At 44.9% G+C, this 26,390-nt stretch overlaps 1 protein-coding gene across 1 annotated transcript in view; it reads left to right on the top strand.

Moving 5' to 3' along the window:
* The window catches only part of LOC124605496 (breast cancer anti-estrogen resistance protein 1), a 549,172-nt gene that overhangs the window by 491,721 nt on the left and 31,061 nt on the right, over nucleotides 1-26,390 (top strand). The gene's annotated exons all lie outside the window — the stretch shown is intronic.

Raw genomic sequence — 26,390 nt, 5'->3', positions numbered from 1 at the left:
ACTGTCTGATCTCCCGCGTGCGGGCCGGCCGTCCACAGCTGTGACTCCTGCAATGGCGGAGCGTGCGAACACACTCGTTCGAGATGATCGACGGATCACCATCAAACAACTCAGTGCTCAACTTGACATCTCTGTTGGTAGTGCTGTCACAATTGTTCACCAGTTGGGATATTCAAAGGTTTGTTCCCACTGGGTCCCTCGTTGTCTAACCGAACACCATAAAGAGCAAAGGAGAACCATCTGTGCGGAATTGCTTGCTCGTCATTTGGCTGAGGGTGACAATTTCTTGTCAAAGATTGTTACAGGCGATGAAACATGGGTTCATCACTTCGAACCTGAAACAAAACGTCAATCAATGGAGTGGCGCCACACCCACCCACACCAAGAAAAAGTTTAAAGCCATACCCTCAGCCGGTAAAGTCATGGTTACAGTCTTCTGGGACGCTGAAGGGGTTATTCTGTTCGATGTCCTTCCCCATGGTCAAACGATCAACTCTGAAGTGTATTGTGCTACTCTTCAGAAATTGAAGAAACGACTTCAGCGTGTTCGTAGGTACAAAAATCTGAATGAACTTCTCCTTCTTCATGACAACGCAAGACCTCACACAAGTCTTCGCACCCGAGAGGAGCTCACAAAACTTCAGTGGACTGTTCTTCCTCATGCACCCTACAGCCCCGATCTCGCACCGTCGGATTTCCATATGTTTGGCCCAATGAAGGACGCAATCCGTGGGAGGCACTACGCGGATGATGAAGAAGTTATTGGATGCAGTACGACGTTGGCTCCGACATCGACCAGTGGAATGGTACCGTGCAGTCATACAGGCCCTCATTTCAAGGTGGCGTAAGGCCGTAGCATTGAATGGAGATTACGTTGAAAAATAGTGTTGTGTAGCTAAAAGATTGGGGAATAACCTGGTGTATTTCAATGCTGAATAAAACAACCCCTGTTTCAGAAAAAAAATGTGTTGCATTACTTATTGAACTGCCCTCGTATATCGTATCGTAGTACTGTAACAAGTACATAAATGATACAGGGACGGTGTACGGTTTCTTGCAGTGGTCCGTAACGTCACCTTGAAACTTGAGCTCGCAGAATAATTAGAAGACAGAAATGACTAAGCTGAGTCATTGTAACTGAACTGAATTTTGAATTTCAGAAACGTAATTAAAGGATATGCTTGGACTGGGTATTTTTGTTGTTAATTCAAGAGGGTGTCGGGGGAGATATGCATTACGAAGAAACCGTTTGAAAAGAGACTAGGTCTGCATGCTGAACTCGGCAAATTCCGCCGCTTTTCCGGTGGAAGTGCATCGCTCCCTAAGGAATCCGTTTGTAACCTTTACCCGGTTCGAGAGTAGAAAAAAATTGATGCCACTTCCTGCAGCAGTGATGACTGGGTAGAAACGACGCTACGCGCTGCTACAACCATGTCAACAACGACAACAACATTCTTTCTTGTTTACGAACGACCCAGTGGGGGCAACGGCCTCCCAGTGGTTGTGCTAACGGCTACAAGTAGCGAGTCAGGTAAACGCTATTGCATTCATAGAAGGCCAGAGCAAGCAGCTCGCGGTCGCGGCTATAAATAGCAGCCTTCCCCTCACCTCTCTCTCCTTCCCCCCACCCTCCCCTTCCCCATTACCAACTGGCGTGTTCTTTACCCTTTACGATCGCCTCGCGGTGTCCTTGTGGCTTGTCCTGCCTCGGGCACTGAGGCCAACTAGCTTAGATGTTGCTGGAGAGGTGCGCCGAAAGCTATACTCCCGCCAGCGGGAGTTCCAGTGGTGGCGACTCCTAGATCCTCTGCCAGCGTTTGGGTATTGGACAACTACTGCTCAGTGCATTATGTCAAACAAACTTTTTTTTAAATTTTTAGACCAAGCAGCTTCTCTGCTGGAATCCACATGGATCAGGCAGGCGGGGACCAGGTTCATGGCATGTTTCTTAACCTCCAGATAGCTTTGGATATAGTCGTACTAGCTGAACGTATGAACGAAAGTACGATTGGATTCAAGACTTCCTTCCAGCAAAAGATAGAACGCTACAATTGTCGTACAGTCGAGCTAAAAACTTGCCACTCGTCCAGCAGGGTAGGGCAGTGTGTGTCATTTACGTAGAGTCTGTTTCTCTGCTTTTCTTGAGTTAGTTACAGCAGTTACTGGCGCTAGTTATTTCATTAATGTTTCCACCGATGTAAGGTGTGCCCAACATGCGTTCAGTATTCTTTCTCACAGCTCCTGTGGAATTTTGCTCCAAGTTCAAAACGACGCCTTGTCACGAAATCTGTAGCTCGGTTACAATTCACCTGAGAAATGTAGCAATAATTCTGCTGTAAAGTGCTGAAAACATTATCGATATCCGTATATTGAATCTCGAGTTATAGTGGGAAAAGTTTGAGTTGTGAGAACTGTTACGTTCCTGGTAACACCCCGCCCTCCCCCCTCCCCCCCCCCCCCCCCGGTCACATCTTTCAGCTATCACTTCAGTAATAGCGAAAAACTTGCACTATACGGTGTTGGAAATCGTAATTAAATACATCAAACTCTCTTTTATTTATCAAACAGCTTTTCATGTGGCTTCACGAGTCCGAGTGGGACCTGTTTCAGACCTCTCCACTACAGAAAAATCCGGTGATATGTATGGTATCAAGCGCGCTGCTGATGACGTCATCTGCTACACGTGTTGCGTTCGCCGTGACTGAGCGTGCAACCGGAAGCAATTTCTGTACTGTACCGCGGCTATGACGACATGAATCACCGCAAGCGGGCGCTAACTCATTACTAATTCCAGGCCACGGGTGGCTATCCTGAAGACTGTGACGTCACTAACGGTGATGTGATAATGCCAAACGCAATTGGCGATCACGTCCCGACAACGTGGACATCGCTTCCTGTTGCTATAGATGTGGTGACCACCATACACTGTAAGTCCCTTTTGCACGTACGTATTTCTGTAACCGCTACTTTCGATTTAAACTTTTCGACCATTTCACCGGGAATCCATCATTCAACAATCTAGGGGTCTCGCGTATCCGGCAGTGCGACGATTTTGGGGAATAATAGCATAAGGCTTATTAGTTTTCTATATAATAAATGAAAAGCGCTAGTTTGCTTAATTATACTGTATTAACTTATTGTGTTAACCGGTTTCGGCTTACAAGGCCATCATCAGGCATTTATTGACTGTTGCCGCCAAAGAAGTTACAGTGTTTGCAAACGACATTGGAAAAAAAGTTAAACATCTAGATTGAAGCACAAATGCGCATTGAATGACATCTTTGACAGTGTGGTGCTAATGCAATGTAAAAAGTAAAAAGTTGAACAACATATAAATATAAAGGGAGTCATCAAGAAACAAAACTTTAAGACAAAACTGGAAAACATGTCTACACAACAGTTTATATTAATAAACAAAACCATTAAAATAAAATGAGTACTTTTCTATATATTTACCTTGATGTGCAGGCTCACTTTGTGTGTCCCGATTTGTAAAGCTGTGCACTTAACGTGACATCAAAATGTTGTATCCTTTCAGTATACCATTCATGAGACACAACTAGGATTAGTCTTGCTCTGGGAATAATCATGTGTGGAGATACGAACTGGTTCAAAAATGGTTCAAATGGCTCTGAGCACTATGGGACTTAACATCTGAGGTCATCAGTCCCCTAGAACTTAGAACTACTTAAACCTAACTAACCTAAGGACATCACACACATCCATGCCCGAGGCAGGATTCGAACCTGCGACCTTAGCGGTCGCGCGGTTCCAGACTGAAGCGCCTAGAACCGCTCGGCCACACCGGCCGGCGATACGAACTGGAACGATGACATTAGCTCAGTTGATAAATAGCTGTCAGATTTTTCGGGATATGATGATATTAGCTCAGTTGTAAAATCAGACTAGATTAGACGCAATTTTTATTTCGTAGATCCATGGTGTGAAATCCACAAGCACATGGAACATGATATATAACAAGAATACATAATACATATTTACAAAGAACAAGAGATGCTAATGCAGTGTCTCCACAGATCACGAGTGAAGTGGTTCTCAAGGATGTGAAATGAGTAAAAAGAAATTTTACCACATTTTCATTTAAAAAGTAATGACAAACTTGTCGCCGGCCGCTGTGGCCGAGCGGTTCTAGCTGCTTCAGTCCGGAACTGCGCTGCTGCTACGGTCGCAGGTTCGAATCCTGCCTCGGGCATGGATGTGTGTGATGTCCTTAGGTTTGTTAGGTTTAAGTAGTCCTAAGTCTAGGGGACTGATGACCTCAGATGTTAAGTCCCATAGTGCTTAGAGCCATTTGAACCATTTGAACAAACTTGTCGCCAACACTACACCGAGGTGCATACGTTAATTCTTAGACTCTTGTAGCCACGCTTCACCAAATCGAAACTCAGGTTACAGGACATATTTACACGTCAGTGAAGATGTACGGATGTGAGATTTTACGTAATACACTATTTGATATTATTAATAATATATACATGTCTACTGGTTCTACTAAGATGTTCGCCCATGGAAGAAGAGGAGTTGGCTATCAATAAATCCTTTAAGCTCCTCTTAAACTGAACTTTATTAGTTCCGGTAGTCGAATTTCTTTCAGCTGCTGGCAAGTTATTCAAAATGTGTTTTCCTGAATAACTGGCTTCTTTCTGGATCAAAGTAACTGACTTTAAATATTTGTGAAGATTATTCTTATTTCCAGTGTTGATTCCATGAACTGAACTGTTTGTTTGAAAAAGAGGTATATTACTTACTAGCCACCTTCCCAGTTTCGCACGGGTAACACTCGGTGTCTATGGCCGGACGACTTATCTGGGGTATCCATAATATAATACATACACAAACCTTCGTCGTGACCGTTGCGACCGAGCGGTTCTAGGTGCTTCAGTCCGGAACTGCGCTGCTGCTACGGTCGCAGGTTCGAATCCTGACTCGGGCATGGATGTGTGTGATGTCCTTGGGTTTGTTAAGTTTAAGTAAGTCTAAGTCTAGGGGACTGATGACCTCAGATGTTAAGTCCGATAGTGCTTAGAGCCATTTGAACCATTTGAACATTCGTCGTGAATCAGCCTATCCATTAGTGCAAACCGTATCAAAATCCCTTCTGTGATTTCCTAGATTAGCCTTTGTATACAGACAGAAAAACACGTCGGAGGACTTCAGTTTAGTAAGATGTATAGATGACAAAATTTCATTAACGAGTAAATATCTTGGGAAGCATTAGTTAGTATCCCTACTTCCATTGTACAGGCCTCTGCAGGATTTTGTTGAGTTCGCACCGCAAATAATTTCTGTTACAGGCCTTTGGACTCGGAAAACTTCAGCGTCGCTTGATGAGTTACCCTAGAAAATGATGTTGCATGACGTTTTGGAAATGAAAGTAAGCGATGTATGAGTATGCTAGTTTTTTTGTTTGTATATTACTTTGTCAGTAAGTAAAGCAAATGGCTGGCATTGACTTACTTCTCGGAAATTTCGAGACATAATGGTTTCACTAACGTTGATCACACTAGCACGTATCGTAGCGCTAACTATACAAATGATCAAGGAACAGAGCACTGTGTTTCTTGGCGTGATCCTTAGTATCATCGTGAAAAGTGAGCTCGCAGACTGTAGCTAGCGTGATTAGAAGAAAGAAAGAAATATACCGCGTCAACCTGACACCTATTAGATTGTTAATTTATGAACTGTAATCGAAACATACACATTACGCTTGGTCTGGCACACAGTTTTAATCTGCCAGGAAGTTACATAATGAGGGTGGTTTGCGTGCCGCGAGTTACGCTGCGTCAAGATGTATCACAGATTCTAATTTTAATACTAGACTTGTTGTGCTAAACCTTTAATGTAAGATTATTCCTCTTAATGAGTAAATAATGACAGCATTTTCAATTTTTAAATTCAGTCAATAATTATAGGAAATATTAGAAACCAAATTTTTGTTGCTCCCAGAGCCGTTACATAGGCAACCTGTAGTGGCGATTGTGCAACGGGTTAGTCGTTTGTTAGTACTATAGATGTTAGGTGTGGTACTTACTTTGAGATGAAATGGTCAGCTTAAGATAGGAAAAAAACGGAGGGCAGCGTCAAACCAGTCTGAAGGCTGATAGCTATAAAACTTAAAGTGTTATTACTTTGTTCGCCTACAGAACTAAATATCTGACCATGTTAACCGATACATTTTCATATCTTCTATGTCTGCCCCGATAGCTGAGTGGTCAGCGTGACGGGTTGCCGTCCTACGGGCCCGGGTTCGATTCCCGGCTGGGTAGGGGATTTTCTCCGCTCAGGGACTAGGTGTTGTGTTGCCTTCATCATAATTTCATCCCCATCCGGCGCGCAGGTCGCCCAATGTGACTTTGAATATAATAAGACCTCCACCAAGGCGGTCGGAACTGCCCTGTAAGGGGCCTCCCGGTCAATGACGCCAACCGCTCATTTCCATATCTTGTATTTTTAACGGTAATAAAAAGGCAGTAATTGAGTGACAATGCGTAGTTCTCGGAGGTGGCGAGGTTGTTGCGGGCGGGATTAGTTGGTAGACTTGGGGAAGCGGACCAAAACAGCGAGTACACCAGTCCCATGCCATTAAGGAAGGATGGGGAAGGACATCGGTCGTGCCCTCGTGATTTAGGGAAATCACAGAGAACCTGAATCAGGGTAGCCGTAGGCAGGAACTCCGACAGGTGCTCGGCGGCAACAGGCGCAGGATGAGTAGGAAGGCGACCCAGTGGCGGAGACCGCAGGCGGCTGGCACAGCACGTGCTGCGGTCTGGGTCGCGGTGTATAAGCGGAGACCGGCTTTGCTTGTACTCGCTCTCCCCCACTTGTTTCCTGCCGTACGCGCTTCACTCAAAAACCGCTTACGAAATGCAGAATTTCTCTCCGACCTTTCAGAAAGGTTTAGTGTTCGTCAGTAACGAGACCAGTAAGAAGCATAAGTTGTCGAGGGGTATTCTCTGCGTGTTTTGGTACAGGGAACGTGTAGTCGCCGGTGGCTCGTTAGAGAGCAATAATGTAATTACACGGAAGCGGCAAAGAGACTGTTACAGGCAGGCCTATTCTAATACAGACATACGTAAACAGGCAGAATATGGCGCTGCGGTCGGCAACGCCTATATGAGACAAGAAGTGTCTGGCACAGTTGTTAGATCGGTTACTGGTGCTAAAATGGCACGTTATCAAGATTTAAGTGATTTTGAACGTGACGTTATAGTCGGTGCACGAGCGATTGGACACAGCATCTCCGAGGTAGCGATGAAGTGGGGATTTTCCCGTACGACCATTTCGCGAGAGCACCATGAATATCAGGAATCCGGTAAAACATCACATCTCCCCCATCGCTGCGGCCGGAAAAAGGTCCTGCAAGAAGGGACCAACGATGACTGAAGAGAATCATTCAACGTGACAGTAGTGCAACCCTTCCGCAGATGGCTGCAGATTTCAGTACTAGGCCATCAACAAATGTCAGCGTGTGAACCATTCAACGCAGCATCATCGATATGGGCTTTTGGAGCCGATGGCCCACTCGTGTACCCTTGATGACTGCACGATACAAAGCTTTGCGCCTCGCCTGGGCCCGTCAACACCGACATTGGACTGTTGATGACTGGAAACATGTTAACTGTTCGAACGAGTCTCGTTTCAAATTGTATCGAGCGGATGGACGTGTACAACCTCGTGAATCCATGGACCCTGCATGTCAGCGGAGGCTCTGTAATGGTGTGGGACGTGTGCAGTTGGAGTGATAACCCCTCATACGCATAGATACGACTCTGACAGGTGACACGTACGTAAGCAACCTGTCTGATCACCTGCATCCATTCATGTCCGTTGTGCATTCCGACGGACTTGGGAAATTCCAGCAGGACATTGCGACACCCCACACGTCCAGAGTTGCAACAGAGTGGCTGCAGAAACACTCTTCTGAGTTTAAACACTTCCACTGCTCACCAGACTCCATAGACACGAACATTATTGAGCATATCTGGGATGCCTTGCAACGTGCTGTTCAGATGAGATCTCCACGGCCTCGTACTCTTACGGATTTTTGGCAGCCCTGCAGGATTCATAGTGTCAGTCGACATTGCATGGTGTTCAGGGCCTGATCTCTGAGTTAATTTGTTTTGTTTGTTACCGTTATTACTTTCGTTGTGTAAAACTGCCTTCATAAAAATGAAAAACCTGTATTACAGAATCATCAAAACTGCCGTGTATCACTGGTATCGTGAGACTAATATTGTCGAAAAACATACTGGTGACAGAACTGAGGAGCACTGAATGCAAGCTTGAGGGTGATAGTAAAGTGATCATTGCTGTTGGTAACAGGAAATATCGAAAGTTCCCAGACAAGACACACAAAGCAGTCCGTCGACGTTTGGACTTTTTTAGTGCAATGGGAATGCAAACACAGATGAGTTAAACAATCTATCGAAATGAAATTAACATGTAACGAGGTACCGGAGACTATGGCTCTTTGGTACCAGAATACTCAGAAAATATCCCTGAATAATAGAAATTTTGTCGACGGAACTCGAATTCACACTGTATAGCAGATACCGTGAGTTAGACGTCTTCCAACAACCCAAGAAATAATTTTGTAGGACACTGGTGAAAGTTAATGTACCTAAAGGACTGAGTGTTATCCACTCAGTATATTCATAGTTGGATTAGTTTGATACCTAACAGGTAAGCGCGATTTAATTAATATTTCTAAAGTTTATATTTTTATATTATTAATATGACAAAGGATACACCTCTTGTGAATTAACTACCTGAAATTATGTTCTCATACGATTAAACCCAAAAAATGATCAAGAAATAAAGGTAGAACATTTTACCAAGTGGTACAATATTTTTATTCAGTTGCCATTGACAGTGGAAATAAAGAAAGGACAAAATGCAGAACAAGTGAGAAAATCCAGTTGGTTATTAACAAAAAGAATCAACAAATCGAGAAATCGACTAATACCTCTCAAAGTGAAGAAGTAGGAAATGGAAAAAGAAACAATTATCCAGCTCTGATGACATCTGTTAATGCAATGTTTCCGTACAGAATTAAACATTGGTCGTATTACTGAATGTATCACATAATTTTCGTTGGCCTATCTTCTATATTTAATGTTGAATGGCGACACTAAAATATAACAATTTCGCTATGAGAAATACATTTATTAGACTGTCTGTGTAAAGTTATAACAGATTTATCATTTGACTAAATGGACGTGGGAAGCTTCCCAAGAAAATACTTAGATTGCCCGGTGGAAGTGACTCCGCCTAGGATCGAACCTATTCACTCATATCTCTCCAGCTTGGCTCATTACTGCGCAGGCCGACCGGAGTGGCGGAGCGGTTCTAGGCGCTACAGTCTGGAACCACGTGACCGCTACAGTCGCAGGTTCGACTCCTGCCTCGGGCATGGATGTGTGTGATGTCCTTAGGTTAGTTAGGTTTAAGTAGTTCTAAGTTCTAGGGGACCGATGACCTCCGCAGTTAAGTCCCATAGTGCTCAGAGCCATTTGAACCATTACTGCGCAGGCACGCCAGTGGTGTGTAGAATTTGCTGACTCTTTTCAGGACTCGCAAGTTTCACGCTTAAGAAACAAAAACTCCTCTCTTCTAGCACAGAACATTCCGTATTTCCTTACCGAATATTTTGCCTGTGGATAAATACATGGATAGCTAAGCATATCTACAATATACAATGGTCGTGTCCGGCAGGTTCTATTACAATCGCTCAGCCACGTAAAACTGAATCTACTCTCATAAAGCCACCAAAGGTATAATTTGAGTACGGATAAAAGGAAACTAAGATGGTAATGAAGTTGTGATGCTGGAGGGGAGGGGTAGAGGGTGGTGAGAGGGGGTTGGGTGGGTTTAGGAATGGATGCCTATCAGGTGTACTATATTTACGGGGGGGGGGGGGGGTGTTCAATAAGTAGTGCAACACAATTTTTTTCAGGTTTGTTTTCTTTAGGACTCCAGTACTCCATATTATTCCCCACTCTTTTGGCTACAAAACCGTATTTTCCAACATAATCTCCGTGCTGTGCGACAGCCTTATCCCACCTTACAGGCCGGCCGAAGTGGCCGTGCGGTTCTAGGCGCTGCAGTCTGGAACCGCGAGACCGCTACGGTCGCAGGTTCGAATCCTGCCTCGGGCATGGATGTGTGTGATGTCCTTAGGTTTAACTAGTTCTAAGTTCTAGGGGACTAATGACCTCAGAAGTTGAGTCCCATAGTGCTCAGAGCCATTTTGAACCACCTTACAGGAAGGGCTTAAATGCCCGCATGGTCTCACTCTACTTGTCGACGTCGGAGCAAGCATATCATTTGCGTATTACCCATATAATAGTCTTCATGCCAATTGGATTTTTGTTGCATACCGATTTCATGGTGCTGCAATCATAATGGCGGAGCTAAGGCTGTAGATATAGGAAACTTCAGTGGGATAGTTCAATCGTGATGTTATTCGGGCTGTTTCCCAGTAACCATTTGTGCTTGCCCCGTCCCAGTAGGCAGGAGACGGCGGCCCAGTGTACCTAGCACCTGCCTCCTCGTAAGGTGGGCCCTGAGACTGCACGGCGTGGGTTTGTGGTGGGCGGACAGCGAGCCCCGCCCTGCCGTGGCACAGGGTGCGGAGGCGTGTCTCGGCACGGTGGAGCGTGTGGGTAGCGCACATGCGGCGGCAAAGCACGCTGTGCGTCTTTGCTTCCTCGAGTTCTCCGCCGCTTAAATGGATGGCGAATGTTTGTGGTATTTCTGCATGAAGCAAGCTGTTATGATAATCTGCCTAAGGTGCAATCGGACGCAAATGCTGTAAAGAGAGTCTGAGTGGCGGAGTGTAGTAACGATGCGAAATTGTAACGTAGTTGTTGCAAATCTCTTTCTGTTCGCTGCTTTAATTTAATTCAGTTTTCTTTTATTTATTCATTTAAATTTCTTTATGTGGCACGACTAAAATTCTTGGAGGATCACATACGATTAGCCAGGCATCGGTTGGTCTGTAAGTTGGGAGTTAAGGGCCTAAACAGCGAGGTCATCAGTCCCTTGGTCAAGAAATGAGACATCTGGAGTTAGTGACGTCAGCCAGAAATTTGATCGAATTGCGAAAGTATGCAGGAGTAGCAAAATCGAGCCATTGAAAGCAACATGCCAGAGCTGACAAATAATTTAAAGAGAAGTGAAGTACAGCGTGGACAAAAAGTCAGTATAAATTTGAAAACTGAACAAACCACGGAATAATGTAGGTAGAGAGGTAAAAATTGACACACATACTTGGAATGAGACGGGGTTTTATTAGAACAAAAAAAAAAAAAACAAATTTCACAAAATGTCCGATAGATGGCGCTGGACAGCAAAACTGCTACCGTGACGGGTGAGACGTACGCCGATATGTTACAGAATCGTATCATCCCCAGCCTGGCTGATAAACACCTGATGGAACGTACGATGTTTATGCAGGATGGCGCTCCACCCCATATTGCTAGACGCGTGAAAGATCTCTTGCGCGCGTCGTTTGGTGATGATCGTGTGCTCTGCCGCCACTTTCGTCATGCTTGGCCTCCCAGGTTCCCAGACCTCAGTCCGTGCGATTTTTGGCTTTGGGGTTACCTGAAGTCACAAGTATATCGTGATCGACCGACATCTCTAGGGATGCTGAAAGACAACATCCGACGCCAATGCCTCACCATAACTCCGGACCTGCTTTACAGTGCTGTTCACAACATTATTTCTCGACCACAGCTATTGTTGAGGAATGATGGTGGACATATTGAGCATATTCTGTAAAGAACATCATCTTTGCTTTGTCTTACTTTGTTATGCTAATTATTGCTATTCTGATCAGATGAAGCGCCATCTGTCGGACATTTTTTGAATGTTTGTATTTTTTTGGTTCTAATAAAACCCCATGTTATTCCAAGCATGTGTGTCAATTTGTGCCTCTCTATCTACATTATTCCGTGATTTATTCAGTTTTCAAATTTATACTGACTTTTTGATCACCCGGTATATATGGGATGAACCGCTTAGGTCTCACCTGTTGCTAGAGAAATGCCACCCGCACCTGCCCCCCCTCCCCCCCCCCCCCCGTCCCTCCTCCTCCTCCCCCTACCAACCGATAAGGGCAATGGCGGTTACAGTTTAAAGAATGTCATCTAGCGTGGAGAATCGTAATAGCAAAACAGATGATGCTCCGAGGAGCGTAGGGGACGATGCGGGAGACCCGCACCGCTGTACTAGGCAGGGTCATAGCGGCGGTGGTTTGCCATTGCCTTCCTCCGACCGTAATGATGATGAAGACGACACAACACCACCCAGTCATCTCGAGGCAGGGAAAATCCCTGACCCCGCCAGGAATCGAACCCGGGAGCCCGTGCGCGGGAAGCGAGAACGCTACCGCAAGACCACGTTGTACCAAATTTTATGAAGGCTAAAAGAGTAACAGATATCACTTGCACCGACAATAATGAAACTAGGCGAGAGAGGCAATCAGGTCAGTAGGTAGGTGGCCAAGGGCACAGAGTAACATTGTCTGTGCCAAGGCCAGGGGAGCGTCCCTCGGGCTCTGCATGCGACGGCGGCCGATCCTTCCTCCGCCGTCCCACCACCGATTCAAGTCAAAGTCATAGACAGGGCAGCAGCACCAACTATTCATCAGTGCGCTACCTCTAAAACGAAAAGCTGCAGTGGCAGATAAAAAGGTTAACCGTATCTCAAAGCAATTAAAACAGAGTAAAAGAGGAATGAAAAACGCAGCTGGCAGAGAAGGAAGTATCCCTGACCCATGATGCGGTGGAAGACGCACAATCCCAACCAGCCCCTTCCGCACCGAAAGTAGTTGGAGAGGTTACGAGGGAGGGGCAGTCGAAAAGTTTCTAGCCTAACAAACAAAGAATGACGGAAATTTCATAATATCAATTTATTTTTCAGTATAATACACGTGTACACTAATACACTTGCGGCCACGCTCGATATCTTCTGCAAAGTATTCAAATAAAAGCTCTTCGATTTAGAGTCCAACCAAGCGTTCACAGCATCAATCACTGCATCATCATTGTCAAATCGTCGTCCTTTGAGGTCCTTTTTTTAGGTTTGGGAAAAGAAAAACGTCTGATGGAGCCAAATCTGGAGAATATGGCGGATGACGTAACAATTCGAAACCGCAGTCAGGCAGAGCTTCCAGCATTACGAGGGCTTCGTGCGCCGGTGCTTGTCCTGATGCAAAAGAACTCTGTACGCCAATTTTCCGATCCTTTTTTTCTTTATGTCTTCTCTCAAGCGGCGCAGGAGGGTGCAATAGTATGATGCATTGATAGTTACGCCCTTTTTCGAGTAATCCACCATAATTACCCCTTCTGCATCCCAGAAGGCCAATGTCATATCCTTACCGGCTGATTTTTGCACTCGTAATTTTTTTGGAGTATGGGATGAACGATGTTGTTCTGTCTCAGGATCAAAGTGGTGAACCCAGTTTCGTCCATTGTAACATACCTTGCAAAAAAGCCGTCTTCATTCGCTTCAAATTGGCGGACGATTTCTTCACAACACTGCCCACGCTCCCGTCTCTGATCTGCACTCCTTTCGGGACCCACCGATATGAAACTTTCCGCATTCCCAAAATATCCACAGCAATGTCATGAGCACGCCCATGGGAGATTCCAAATGTGGTTTCAATGTGCTGCAACGTTGTTCAACGATCCTGCAAAATCGTATCGTGAACTGCAGTCACTGTTCCATCGGTGGCAACGGTGATAGGCCTCCCGTTCCTTGGCACATCTTCCACACTCGTTCTGCCACGTTTGAAGTCGGACACCCAGTTTTTCACCGTTGCTTAAGATGGAGCACTGTCCTTCAGTGTATTTCTCATGACCTCCGCAATTTCCTTACCCAGTTTTTCACTGTTGCTTAAGATGGAGCACTGTCCTTAAGTGTATTTCTCATGACCTCCGCAATTTCCTTGGGCGTCATTCTTTTCAAATTAAAATATTCAATCACAGCACGGTTCTTGATTCTCTCGATATTCGCCATTTTACTTACACTGCGGTATACAACGCATCCTAGCGGCAAAGCTAACGAAGCTGGAGTCGCGAAATTTGACTTGCATACCCACAAAGGGTCACCATAAAAGTGGGCGGTGTTGTTTGCGCGAGACATTACGGTAACTATCTCGGGCTACAAACTTTTCGACCGCCCCTCGTATATCTGAGAACAAAAACCACTTTCACGGAATAAACTCGCAGAAACCACGCCGTGAGGGCGAGGAAAGGCCGCAGGATTCGAGAAACCATCATAATCGTCTTCGGGCTACCATCATTTTAAGCTGTTTGCAAAGCACGTGAGTGAGGCCCAATAGTCGGTACCTGTCTGGTTTAAAGACTGGGGCGGTGATACTATGTTGCTAATTACAGTTGAAGACCTCGAGTAGATGGGGTCTTTGAGTAACATACAGAGGTTGGATTATCTGATTGTGAGTCGACTCAGGGCAAGAATGCAACTAGAATTCAGAGCAGGTTCCGTAGGGATCTGTGAATTTAGTCAGCGCAAGTAGCGGAGAAGTGTTTAATCGAGCATAGCCAATTGCAGCAGTCGCCTCGTGTAGAAAGAACAGTTGACTGACAGATATCGCGGCTGCTGTTCCCTGCCAATGTACCTCACATCGCCTTGCATTCAAATGTCTTCCAAAACTGTACACTCCGATTGAAAACAGACAATGCGACATCATCAGCGCGGCTGCGGATATAGTATGTAGTGCTATCCCTTTCATTAGATGTGCTCACTGTTGCTGGTGTACGAGTCGTCATCCTGGAGGTGGGTCATAATGAAAATCTTGCCACTGTTGTACGAAAAGATATGGAGATGATTACACTTTTACCAATACAATTAAACTTTTCTGCTCAGCTGCTTTGTCAGCACGGAGGTGATGGATTGGAGGTGAAAGACTCATACTGGTCCGATCTCAAACTAATACTTTTAAACGATCCGACTGTTTTCGTAAAGTTTGTCCTCACCATTCGACGAAGAAAATAATAATGCCTCTAGCAGTCAACAGTTTCCACAGTGCGATATAGGAAGAAACTACGAGAAAATCCTAGTAAGTTTCGTTACTATGATACGTCGATGAACGGATTCAAACTTTCCATACAGTCCGTAGTAGATCAGTCTTGTGTCGTAATGGCGTTTTATCTGTTCAAGTATTCTGTGTACGAGATGGGGTCGTGTTCTCATTGCATGTACGTCAAAGGATCTTCGAGATTATTAAAATAATGCAACACACAGACTGGGGCACACTGATATAAATTAATCATTATGGACAGGGGTAACAATATTTGGGAATGTAACCTGACTGGCATACACAGCAAAACATTCTTTCGCCCTTCACAGGAATGAGTCATATAACAATTAGTGTATAAATAACACGCACCTGATGATAGCAGGAAGCTGCTGGAATGCGCCGCGCCAATAAATGTTGGAATAAAAACGTAACTGAATTTGAAAAAGTGTTTCACTTAATTCTGTTATTCCCATTAATACCATTCATTTAATATCAGTACTGTTTGCTACTCTAACAATGAAAACAGTTATGTTCAGACACCTGTTCCTGTTTTGATGCTTGCCTGGACTAGAGTCGTGTATGACAAATGAAGCTTCAGACATCTACGTCTGTTTTCTGCAAACCATTGGATAGTGCGTGGAAAAGCGTACTTTCCCCGGCACGATTTATGACGGCTTCTTCCCTCTCCACACTCGTACGGATGGCGGGAAGAATCATTCCGTTACTGCTTCTGTGTGAACTGTAATTACTCATCTTGTATTCGTGATTTAGACTCTTCAATATAAGCCCGTTCTTGAAGCTCTATAAGCAGGCTCTCGTAGGACAGTTGGCGTCCTTCTGCAAGCGTCTGCCAGTTCAGAATCCTCCAGTATCTCTCTCATTCTTGCATGGCTCAAACAAGCCAGTGACAATTTATGCTGCCATTCTTTTTATACTTTCAGTATCCCTTTATAATCGTATTTGGTATGCATCCTCCGCGTTTGAGCATTGTTCTATGATGATCCACAGCAATGTTTTGTAGGAAATCTCCTTTGTAGACTGATCGCATTTTCTAAGGATCCTACCAGTGAATCGAACTGTGCCACTTACGATTGAGCTTTTGTGGTCATGTCATTTGACATCTGTAAAAACTGTTTGTTATACCTAGGTATTTGCGTGAGTTGACGGATTCCAAATGTGGCTCATTGATATTGTAATCATCGGATACTACTGAAACTTCCTGGCAGATTAACACTGTGCGCCGGACCGAGACTCAAACTCGAGACCTCTTCTGCTCTACCAGCTGAGCTACCCAAGCACGATTCACGACCCTTTCTTACAATACTTGCCCGCTGTACTGTCTGTCCTGTTTCTGGATGTAATTTAATTTATTGTTTGAAAAGTAATCTTTAAACTTGACTAAAATAAATGTTAATATTATCTCGTCTGCATGAGATTACATCTTGAAATGAAAATAATATCTTTCCTTTATAGAGAAAGATTTTCTTTTACGTAGTAAAACGTATACGTATCTTGGAGAGAAGTGTGAAGCTTTTCATATAATCGTGACTGAGCGAGGTGGCGCAGTGGTTAGCACACTGGACTCGCTTTCGGGTCGAATTTCAACAGTTGCACGATTTTTTCGTAGGTAGGAGAATATGCACATGACTCTTTTGATTTATTCCAATGCAAGTCCGTTTCCTTGCAGCTGTATTTTTGTCGTACTTTGATGTTTATCTCATATATATTGCCGATTTGAAAACAATAATACCTCTTCTCTTGGGCGTTTTTCATGAATACGAGCTTGGAAACCAAGAGAGCACAGGATCGAATCTCGATTGGACCACGGATTTTTCAGTCTTTATTCTAACCTAGCTTCACCTCTAAACGACGAGAACAGTCGTCAGAAACGACACGCGGTTCGGATTCCACGTTAAACTGTAGGCCCTCTTTCCCGGTTGAATAGCTGGGATAGGTCATGGACACGTAAGTTGCCGAGGTTGTGTCCTGTTCAAAAACTTGCGCCAGACCACTGAGCCACACGAATTTACTACTATTATCATATTATCATCATCACCATCTCTAATGTCCGATAATCTCTCCTCTTCAGTGTTCTTGCTCGAGATGGTTCTGCTGCTGCTGCTCTTCTCGTACAGTTACGCTCCAAAGCTCTTTGATGTTGACCCATTTGGTTACAAGGTGTATTGTCCCAAACTTCGGCAACTATACTCCTATGCTCCCAACTACAAAACTCATACTCCGGTACTCTTCATATTGTATTGGCAGGAGAGTTAAGTAACTTCAACCCTTTGGTATCTTGACCACTTCTGTCCACGCTCAAATCAACCAATCTGTTCTCCGTTTCGCCGCGCGGGGTAGCCGCGTGGTCTATGGGCGCCTTGCCACGGTTCGAGCGGCTCCCTCCCGCCGGAGGTTCGAGTCCTCCCTCGAGCATGGGTGTGTGTGTTTCCCTTAGCGTAAGTTACTTTAAGTTAGATTAAGTAGTGTGTAAGCCTAGGGACCGATGACCTCAGCGGTTTGGTCCCATAGGAACTTACCACAAATTAACTTAAATTCTCCGTTTCTGTTGTAATTGTTATTGTTTTTGTTGTTGTTGTTGTTGTTGTCGTCTGCAGTCTGAAGACTGGTTTGATGCAGCTCTCCATGCTACTCTATCCTGTGTGAACCTCTTCATCTCCGAATAGCTACTGAAACTTACATCCTTCTGAATCTGCTTACCGTAATCATTTCTTGGTCTCCCTCTATAATTTTTACCCTCCACGCTTCCTTCTAATACTAAGTTGGTGATCCCTTGATGTCTCAGAATGTGTCTCACAACCGATCCCTTCATCGATTCAGATTGTGCGACAAATTTCTTTTCTCCCTAGTTCCATTCAGTACCTCCTCATTAGTTACGTGATTACACAAGTAACGTTCAGCATTCTTCTGTAGCACCATATTTCAGAATCTTTTATCCTCTTGTTATCTCAACTGTTTATCGTCCATGTTTCACTTCCACACATGGGTACACTCCATACAAACAGTTTCAGAAAAGACTGCCTAACGCTTAAATGTATATTCGATGTTAAAAAAATTTCTCTTATTCACAAACGCTTTTCTTATCATTGCCAGTCTACATTTTATATCCTCTCTACTTCGGCGATCATCAGTTATTTTGCTGCCCAAATTGCAAAATTCATCTACTACTTTAAATGTCTCATTTCTAATCTACTTTGCTTTTATTGATGTTCACTTTATATCTTCATTTTAGGAAGATGCTGATCTTCCAAATTATTTGCCATCTCTGTGAGAATTACAGTGTCATGGGCAAACCTCTAAGTTTTTATTTCTTCTCCCTGGACTTAAATTCCTTCTCCAAATTTTTCTTTGATTTCCTTTACTGCTTGGTCAATGGGCAGATTGAATAATAGCGGGGATAGGCTACAAACCTCTCCCTTTCTGTTTTGTATAAATTACAATGAAGCACTTCCTACCAAACAGAAAGGGAGAAACTGCCAATGACTGATGGTTATTAAATCCTGCAGGAATTGCAGTTGACAGTGAATGCAGGTCCATTTCAACCACTGGAAAGGCACTGTCGCTTGCATCCTCTGCTAGCGCTGTGGTTACATGTGGAGCATATTTGTCACGGAGTTCCCACACAAGGGCGTGGCCCTAGAGGTGGGAGCTGCTACACGGCGCCGCGCTCTTGCGCGTCTCCGTTATTTCTTCGGGACGCTCAAAAAATGTTTGTGTTGGGCGAGAGTGACGTTTTGTTTACAAATAGCTGCCGGTGAGTGACGGGAAGAGGGCGCGGGCAGCCCCGCGATAGCTGCGGGCGGGGGTGTTCCGGGGCCGCGCAACCCCTCGATCGATAGGCAGGCTGCGTTGCCTGGCAACGCGGCTTCTGGGCGGGGAGGCTTCCCCCGGCGTTGCCACGCACTCCCGTACGCGCTCTATCTGGGGCACGCGGGTACGCCTCTGCGGAATACGAAATCACGAAAAAAATACGCGAACCGCGAACGCGCTACGCACACTCCTGCGGCTGGAGTGCACCGCATGGCTTCATCAGCAGAAAAGCGAGCGCTGCTACTCGTCGTTAACTCGAGAGACTGTTAGCGTCGCACCTTCCATTCAGGACCGCACGGGCGTCCACTGAATGAAATAGCGCAGTACCGCTTTCGTAATGAGATATGGATTATAGCCGAGGATTTTTCGAGAAACAAGCGTAACGGCTGTCAACAGAGTGCGAAGTAACTTAGAATCTTCCACGGGGAAGTGTGCACGGATTTAGAAAGCATCGCTCGTGCGAAACTCACCTTGCCCTTTTCTCACACGGTGTCCTGCGAATCATGGATAAAGGGTAACATTCGGATGCAATATACCTAGATTTCCGGAAAGTGTTTTGATATCGCGGCCCACTGCAGGCTGTTAACCCTTTGACTACAATTGGGACGTGCAGAGTGACAATTATTGAACTACATGAAATAAAATCGTCATAACTCCTGAACGGTGTGCGTTAGAACGTTCAAACTGCACGGCTGACCGCGGGGCAGATGGGAATTAGTATGTGCATGCGTGGTTTAGTTTAGCGACGAAGCCCATTTTCATTTGGCTAGGTTCGTCAATAAGTAAAATTGTCGCATTTGAGAGACTGAGAGCCCGCATTTTGCGTTCAAGAAGTCTCTTCACCCTCAATGGGGAACTGCGTGGTGTGCAATGTCCAGTCACGGAATAATCGGTGCAATATTCCTTGATGGCGCGTTGACTACCGAACGGTACGTGAAAGTTTCGGAAGATGGTTTCATCCCCATTACCCAAAGTGACCCTGATTTCGACAAGATTCATGCAGGACGGAGATCGACTCCATCGAAGCAGGAGAGTGATGTCCTGGAGAAACACTTTGGGGACCGCGTTCTGGTTCTGGTGTGGGTCTCGATTGGCCGCCATATTCTCCAGAACTGAACAAATGCGACTCCCTTTTGTGGGGCTATATCAAAGACAAGGTGTACAGCTATAACCGCAAAACCGTTGTTGAGAAGAAAACAACCATTCAGGAGGTTATCGACAGCATCGTCGTTCCGACACTTCAGCGGGTCATGCAGAATTTCGCTATTTGTCCGCGCCACATCGTCGCCAATGATGGCAAGCGTAGCGAGCGTCTCAAAACCTAAATCCGAATACCTGTCAGGAATAAAGTGTGTGCACGCCGTAGTTGCTAACTAATTTAGATTTTTTTTTTCATTAGTTCAGTAATTGACACCCTGTGCGTGTTCCACTATAGGCTATCAGAGAAACAGTTGAAATCTGTTGTATATGTTATTACCATGTAATGACTTCCTAATGATAAAGGGAAGCCTACTAATGGTTAGCAGAATTTTTATAGTTACAGATAGCACATATAGGTTGTGCTGTCCTCAAGTTTCACTGTTAACCCTCGTCTCCGTATTGTCACATCGCATTAGTTCGCACCTGCAAATAGGCAACCTAATTAGCAGATTCCCAAAGGGAACTGCCTTCGCCCCTTCCCAGGCACATACTATCGCTCACGAAATGATGCTTGTCACATTACAAAGCCCATATTGAGCACCTATAGTGTGAGTTAAAAACTTGGAGAGATGTTCTCTCTACTGATTGTGTTTTCAGTATGTCTTGGTAGTTTATGCGCAGTCGTCTTCAGAAACACAGGAGGTACTTCATAATTCTGTATGTTGTACCCCAGCCGGCCGCTGTGGCCGAGCGGTTCTAGGCGCTTCAGTCCGGGACGGCGCTGCTGCTACGGTCGCAGGTTCGAATTCTGCCTCGGGCATGGATGTGTGTGATGTCCTCAGGTTAGTTAGGTTTAAGTAGTTCTAAGTCTAGGGGACTGATGACCTCAGATGTTAAGTCCCATAGTGCTTAGAGCCATTTGAACCATTTATATTGTACCCCACTTCCTCCCAAACCCAGTGGAAAACGAAACGTCGGGAAATATTCTTCTCATATTGTTACTTCTGACCAAGACATTAAGATAACCACACAGTAATGTTTTTGAAATGAAATTGATAGTCAAAGGGTTAACAAAGGTCCGCGAATATGGAACTGTCTGCCATTTATATGAGTGGCTCGCAGACTCTTGGAAGGCGAGTGTTCATTTGTTCATCAGAGACAAGATATCGTCAAGAGTGACCCAGGGAAGTGTGAGAGGACAACTCTTATTCTCTGTATCCATATTAAATGATCTGACGGACATGGTGAGCAGCACTCTGCGATTATTTGCTGATGACATTGTAATGTACGGCAAAGTGTTGTCGTTGAGTGACTGTAGAAGGGCACAGGATAACTTAGAGAAAATTTCTATTTGGTGTGATGAATAACAACTTGCTGTAAATGTAAGGTAACACAGACGATCAACAAAAACAATCATCTGATGTTCGAATACAGTATTAGTGGTGTGCTACTTGACACAGTGACTTCGATTATGTGTGTAGCAGTTGCACTGCAAAGCGATATGAAATGGAACGTGCATGGAGGGACGGTAGTTGGAAAGGTTAATAGCCGACTTCGGTTTATTGAGAGAATCTTAGGAAAGTGTAGATCATTTATGAATGAAATCTCTCATAGAACATTTGTCCGACACATTTTTGAGTACTGCTCGAGCGTTTGGGATCCACACCAGATTGAATTAAAGGGCGACATTTATTACCGGTGGGTTTGATCAACACGTGAGAATTACGGAGACGCTTTGTGAACTCAAATGAGAATCTCTGGTGGGAAGACGATGGTCTTTTGGTGAACCCTTATTGAGAAAATTTAAAGGTCCTGCATTTCCGGCTGACTGCAGAACGATTCTGCTGCCGATAACGGACATTTCGCGTCAGGACCGCGAGGACAAGAGAAACAGTGCTCGCACGGAGGCATAAGGACGGCCGTGTCTCCCTCGCTCCGTTTCAAGTTGAACAGCAAAGGAAATAACTAGTAGTGGTACAAGTTACCCGCCGCCATGCACCATATGATGGCTTGCGGATTAACTTTGTGGATGTAGAGGTACGTCAGGACGATTATTAGTCATTTTATGTACAGAAAGAGCGTGTAGGTGTTATACAACTTGTCCCATTTATATGCACCACGCTAAGAAACGTCTCTTCCACAAGCAAAGTAAAACATGCACCAAACAAACAACCAAACATTAACCGCTATGAGTTTCTTTCTTGTAGCGTAATTGGCTCTGAGCACTATGGGACTTAACATATGAGGTCATCAGTCCCCTAGAATTTAGAACTACTTAAACCTAACTAACCTAAGGACATCACACAGATCCATGCCCAAGGCAGGATTCGAACCTGCGACCGTAGCAGGCACTCGGTTCCCGATTGAAGCGCCTAGAACCGCTCGGCCACCGCAGTCGGCCTAGCGTAATTCATTACGAAGATACAGGGTGTTTCAAAAATGACCGGTATATTTGAAACGGCAATAAAAACTAAACGAGCAGCGATAGAAATACACCGTTTGTTGCAATATGCTTGGGACAACAGTACATTTTCAGGCAGACAAACTTTCGAAATTACAGTAGTTACAATTTTCAACAACAGATGGCGCTGCGGTCTGGGAAACTCTATAGTACGATATTTTCCACATATCCACCATGCGTAGCAATAATATGGCGTAGTCTCTGAATGAAATTACCCGAAACCTTTGACAACGTGTCTGGCGGAATGGCTTCACATGCAGATGAGATGTACTGCTTCAGCTGTTCAATTGTTTCTGGATTCTGGCGGTACACCTGGTCTTTCAAGTGTCCCCACAGAAAGAAGTCACAGGGGTTCATGTCTGGCGAATAGGGAGGCCAATCCACGCCGCCTCCTGTATGTTTCGGATAGCCCAAAGCAATCACACGATCATCGAAATATTCATTCAGGAAATTAAAGACGTCGGCCGTGCGATGTGGCCGGGCACCATCTTGCATAAACCACGAGGTGTTCGCAGTGTCGTCTAAGGCAGTTTGTACCGCCACAAATTCACGAAGAATGTCCAGATAGCGTGATGCAGTAATCGTTTCGGATCTGAAAAATGGGCCAATGATTCCTTTGGAAGAAATGGCGGCCCAGACCAGTACTTTTTGAGGGTGCAGGGACGATGGGACTGCAACATGGGGCTTTTCGGTTCCCCATATGCGCCAGTTCTGTTTATTGACGAAGCCGTCCAGGTAAGAATAAGTTTCGTCAGTAAACAAAATGCTGCCCACATGCATATCGCCGTCGTCAATCCTGTGCACTATATCGTTAGCGAATGTCTCTTGTGCAGCAATGGTAGCGGCGCTGAGGGGTTGCCGCGTTTGAATTTTGTATGGATAGAGGTGTAAACTCTGGCGCATGAGTCGATACGTGGACGTTGGCGTCATTTGGACCGCAGCTGCAACACGGCGAACGGAAACCCGAGGCCGCTGTTGGATCACCTGCTGCACTAGCTGTGCGTTGCCCTCTGTGGTTGCCGTACGCGGTCGCCCTACCTTTCCAGCACATTCATCCGTCACGTTCCCAGTCCGTTGAAATTTTTCAAACAGATCCTTTATTGTATCGCTTTTCGGTCCTTTGGTTACATTAAACCTCCGTTGAAAACTTCGTCTTGTTGCAACAACACTGTGTTCTAGGCGGTGGAATTCCAACACCAGAAAAATCCTCTGTTCTAAGGAATAAACCATGTTGTCTACAGCACACTTGCACGTTGTGAACAGCACACGCTTACAGCAGAAAGACGACGTACAGAATGGCGCACCCACAGACTGCGTTGTCTTCTATATCTTTCACATCACTTGCAGCGCCATCTGTTGTTGAAAATTGTAACTACTGTAATTTCGAAAGTTTGTCCGCCTGAAAATGTACTGTTGTCCCAAGCATATTGCAACAAACGGTGTATTTCTATCGCTGCTCGTTTAGTTTTTATTGCCGTTTCAAATATACCGGTCATTTTTGAAACACCCTGTATGAAAATCAGTACGCCTTTTAAATGACACCTTATATTTCTTATTCGCTAAACCACTCCCTCTCCTGAACATCTGTTCAAAAAGATATATCGAAGTCCACTATGCATGTAAACATCACGCTGCTAAGAACGTAACATAAAATTGACTTTAACTGTTTTGTACTAGCAGACACAGCGGGTACCTGAGTAACCTAATTCGTCCACTTCCACTTGCTGTAGCGTACTGCAATATATATATATATATATATATATATATATATATAATAAAAAATAAAAAAACATGCATGTCTGTCACTTACTCAGACCGCCCCAAATGAGTAATAATTTGGTTTCTCCTCATTGGTGTACATTGTACTCAAAAAGACCTTCTAAAGAGGAATGTTGACTGACTGACCGGCGTACATTCCTCTTGTGTTCCCATTTCTGTACTATGAGCCGGCCGCTGTGGCCGAGCGGTTCTAGGCACTTCTGTCCGGAACCGCGAGACTGCTACGGTCGCAGGTTTGAATCCTGCCTCGGGCATGGATGTGTGTGATGTCCTTAGGTTAGTTAGGTTTAAGCAGTTCTGAGTTCTAGGTGACTGATGACCTCAGATGTTAAGTCCCATAGTGCTCACAAGGGAACCTCCCCATCGCACCCCTCTCAGATTTAGTTATAAGTTGGCACAGTGGATAGGCCTTGAAAAACTGATCACAGACCAATCGAGAAAACAGAAAGACGTTGTGTGGAACTATGAAAAAATAAGGAAAATGTAAAAACTGAGTAGTCCATGCGCAAGATAGGCAACATGAAGGATACTGTGAGCTAGGGAGCGCCGTGGTCCCGTGGTTAGCGTCAGCAGCTGAGGAACGAGAGGTCCATGGTTCAAGTCTTCCCTCGAGTGAAAAGTTTACTTTCTTTATTTTCGCAAAGTTATGATCTGTCCGTTCGTGCGTTGACGTCTCTGTTCACTGTAATAAGTTTAGTGTCTGTGTTTTGCGACCGCACCGCAAAACCGTGCGATTAGTAGACGAAAGGACGTGCCTCTCCAATGGGAACCGAAAACATTTGATCGCAAGGTCATAGGTCAACCATTCCTCCACAGGAAAACACGTCTGATATATTCTATACGATACTGGTGACGGCATGTGCGTCACATGCAGGAATATGTTGTCGACCCACCTAACTTGTACACTTGGCGAATGGGTAAAAAGATTCTTCTACCTTGCCCGATTTAGCTTTTCTTGTGGATGTTATAATCACTAGCAAAAAAGGGATCGCATCGGACGGACGGACGGACAGATAATAATTGTCTGAAAATAAAAACTTAAACTTTTCACTCGTGGGAAGACTTGAACCATGGACCTCTCGTACCGCAGCTGCTCACGCTAACCACGGGACCACGGCGCTCCTCAGCCCGGGCTATCCTTGATGTTGCCTATCTTCCACAAGGACTACTCAGTTTGTGTATTTTGCTTATTTTTTTCATAGTACCACACAACTTCTTCCTGTTTTCTCGATTGATCTGTGCCAACTTATAACTAAATCTGAGGGGGGTGCGATGGGGAGGTTCCCTTGTCAGAGCCAATTTGGCTGCAAGAAAGAAAATCATAGCGGTTAATGTTTAGTTGTTTGTTTGGTGCATGTTTTACTTTGCTTGTGGAAGAAACGTTTCTTGGCGTGGTCCATATAAATGGGACACGTTATATAACACCTACAAGCTCTTTTTCTGTACGTAAAATGACTAATAATCGTCCTGACATGTAAGCATCCTGTCTGATCACCTGCATCCATTCATGCCCGTTGTGTATTCCGAGGGACGTGAGCAATTCCAGTAGGACAATGCGACACCCCCACACGTCCAGAATTGCTACAGAGTGGCTCCAGGAACACTCTTCTGAGTTTAAACACTTCCGCTGGCCACCAAACTCCCCAGATATGAACAGTACTGGGCATCCTGGAATGCCTTGCAACTTTCTGTTCATAAGATATCTCCACCCCCTTTTACGAATTTATGGACAGCCCTGCAGGATTGATGGTGTCAGTTCCCTCCAGCACTACTTCAGACATTAGTCGAGTCCACGCCACGTCGTGTTGCGGAGCTTCTGCGTGCTCCCGGGAGCTCTAGACGATGTTAGATAGGTGTACCGGTGTTTTTGGCTCTTCAGTATAAATACTAAGGGTGTTCATTTCATTGTAATTTCATTCTAACGAGCTGCGTGGTCACCTATGGTATCTGTTCTTTCGGACATGTCTGAAAGAAGAGATACCATCTTAGTATATATATAGTTAAGGCTCACCGGCCACTTGACCATCTTCTTCATCTGTGCGAATGCACAAACAGTGCCCGAACTCTTACGGGAATCGGCAACGCGCCGCGAGTAATGAGTATAATGGGCGG

The sequence above is a fragment of the Schistocerca americana genome, chromosome 3 (assembly GCF_021461395.2).
Source record: "Schistocerca americana isolate TAMUIC-IGC-003095 chromosome 3, iqSchAmer2.1, whole genome shotgun sequence".
Taxonomy (NCBI): Eukaryota; Metazoa; Arthropoda; class Insecta; order Orthoptera; family Acrididae; genus Schistocerca; species Schistocerca americana.
The sequence above is the reverse complement of the archived record's forward strand: the minus strand, read 5'-3'. Positions and strand labels throughout refer to the sequence as shown.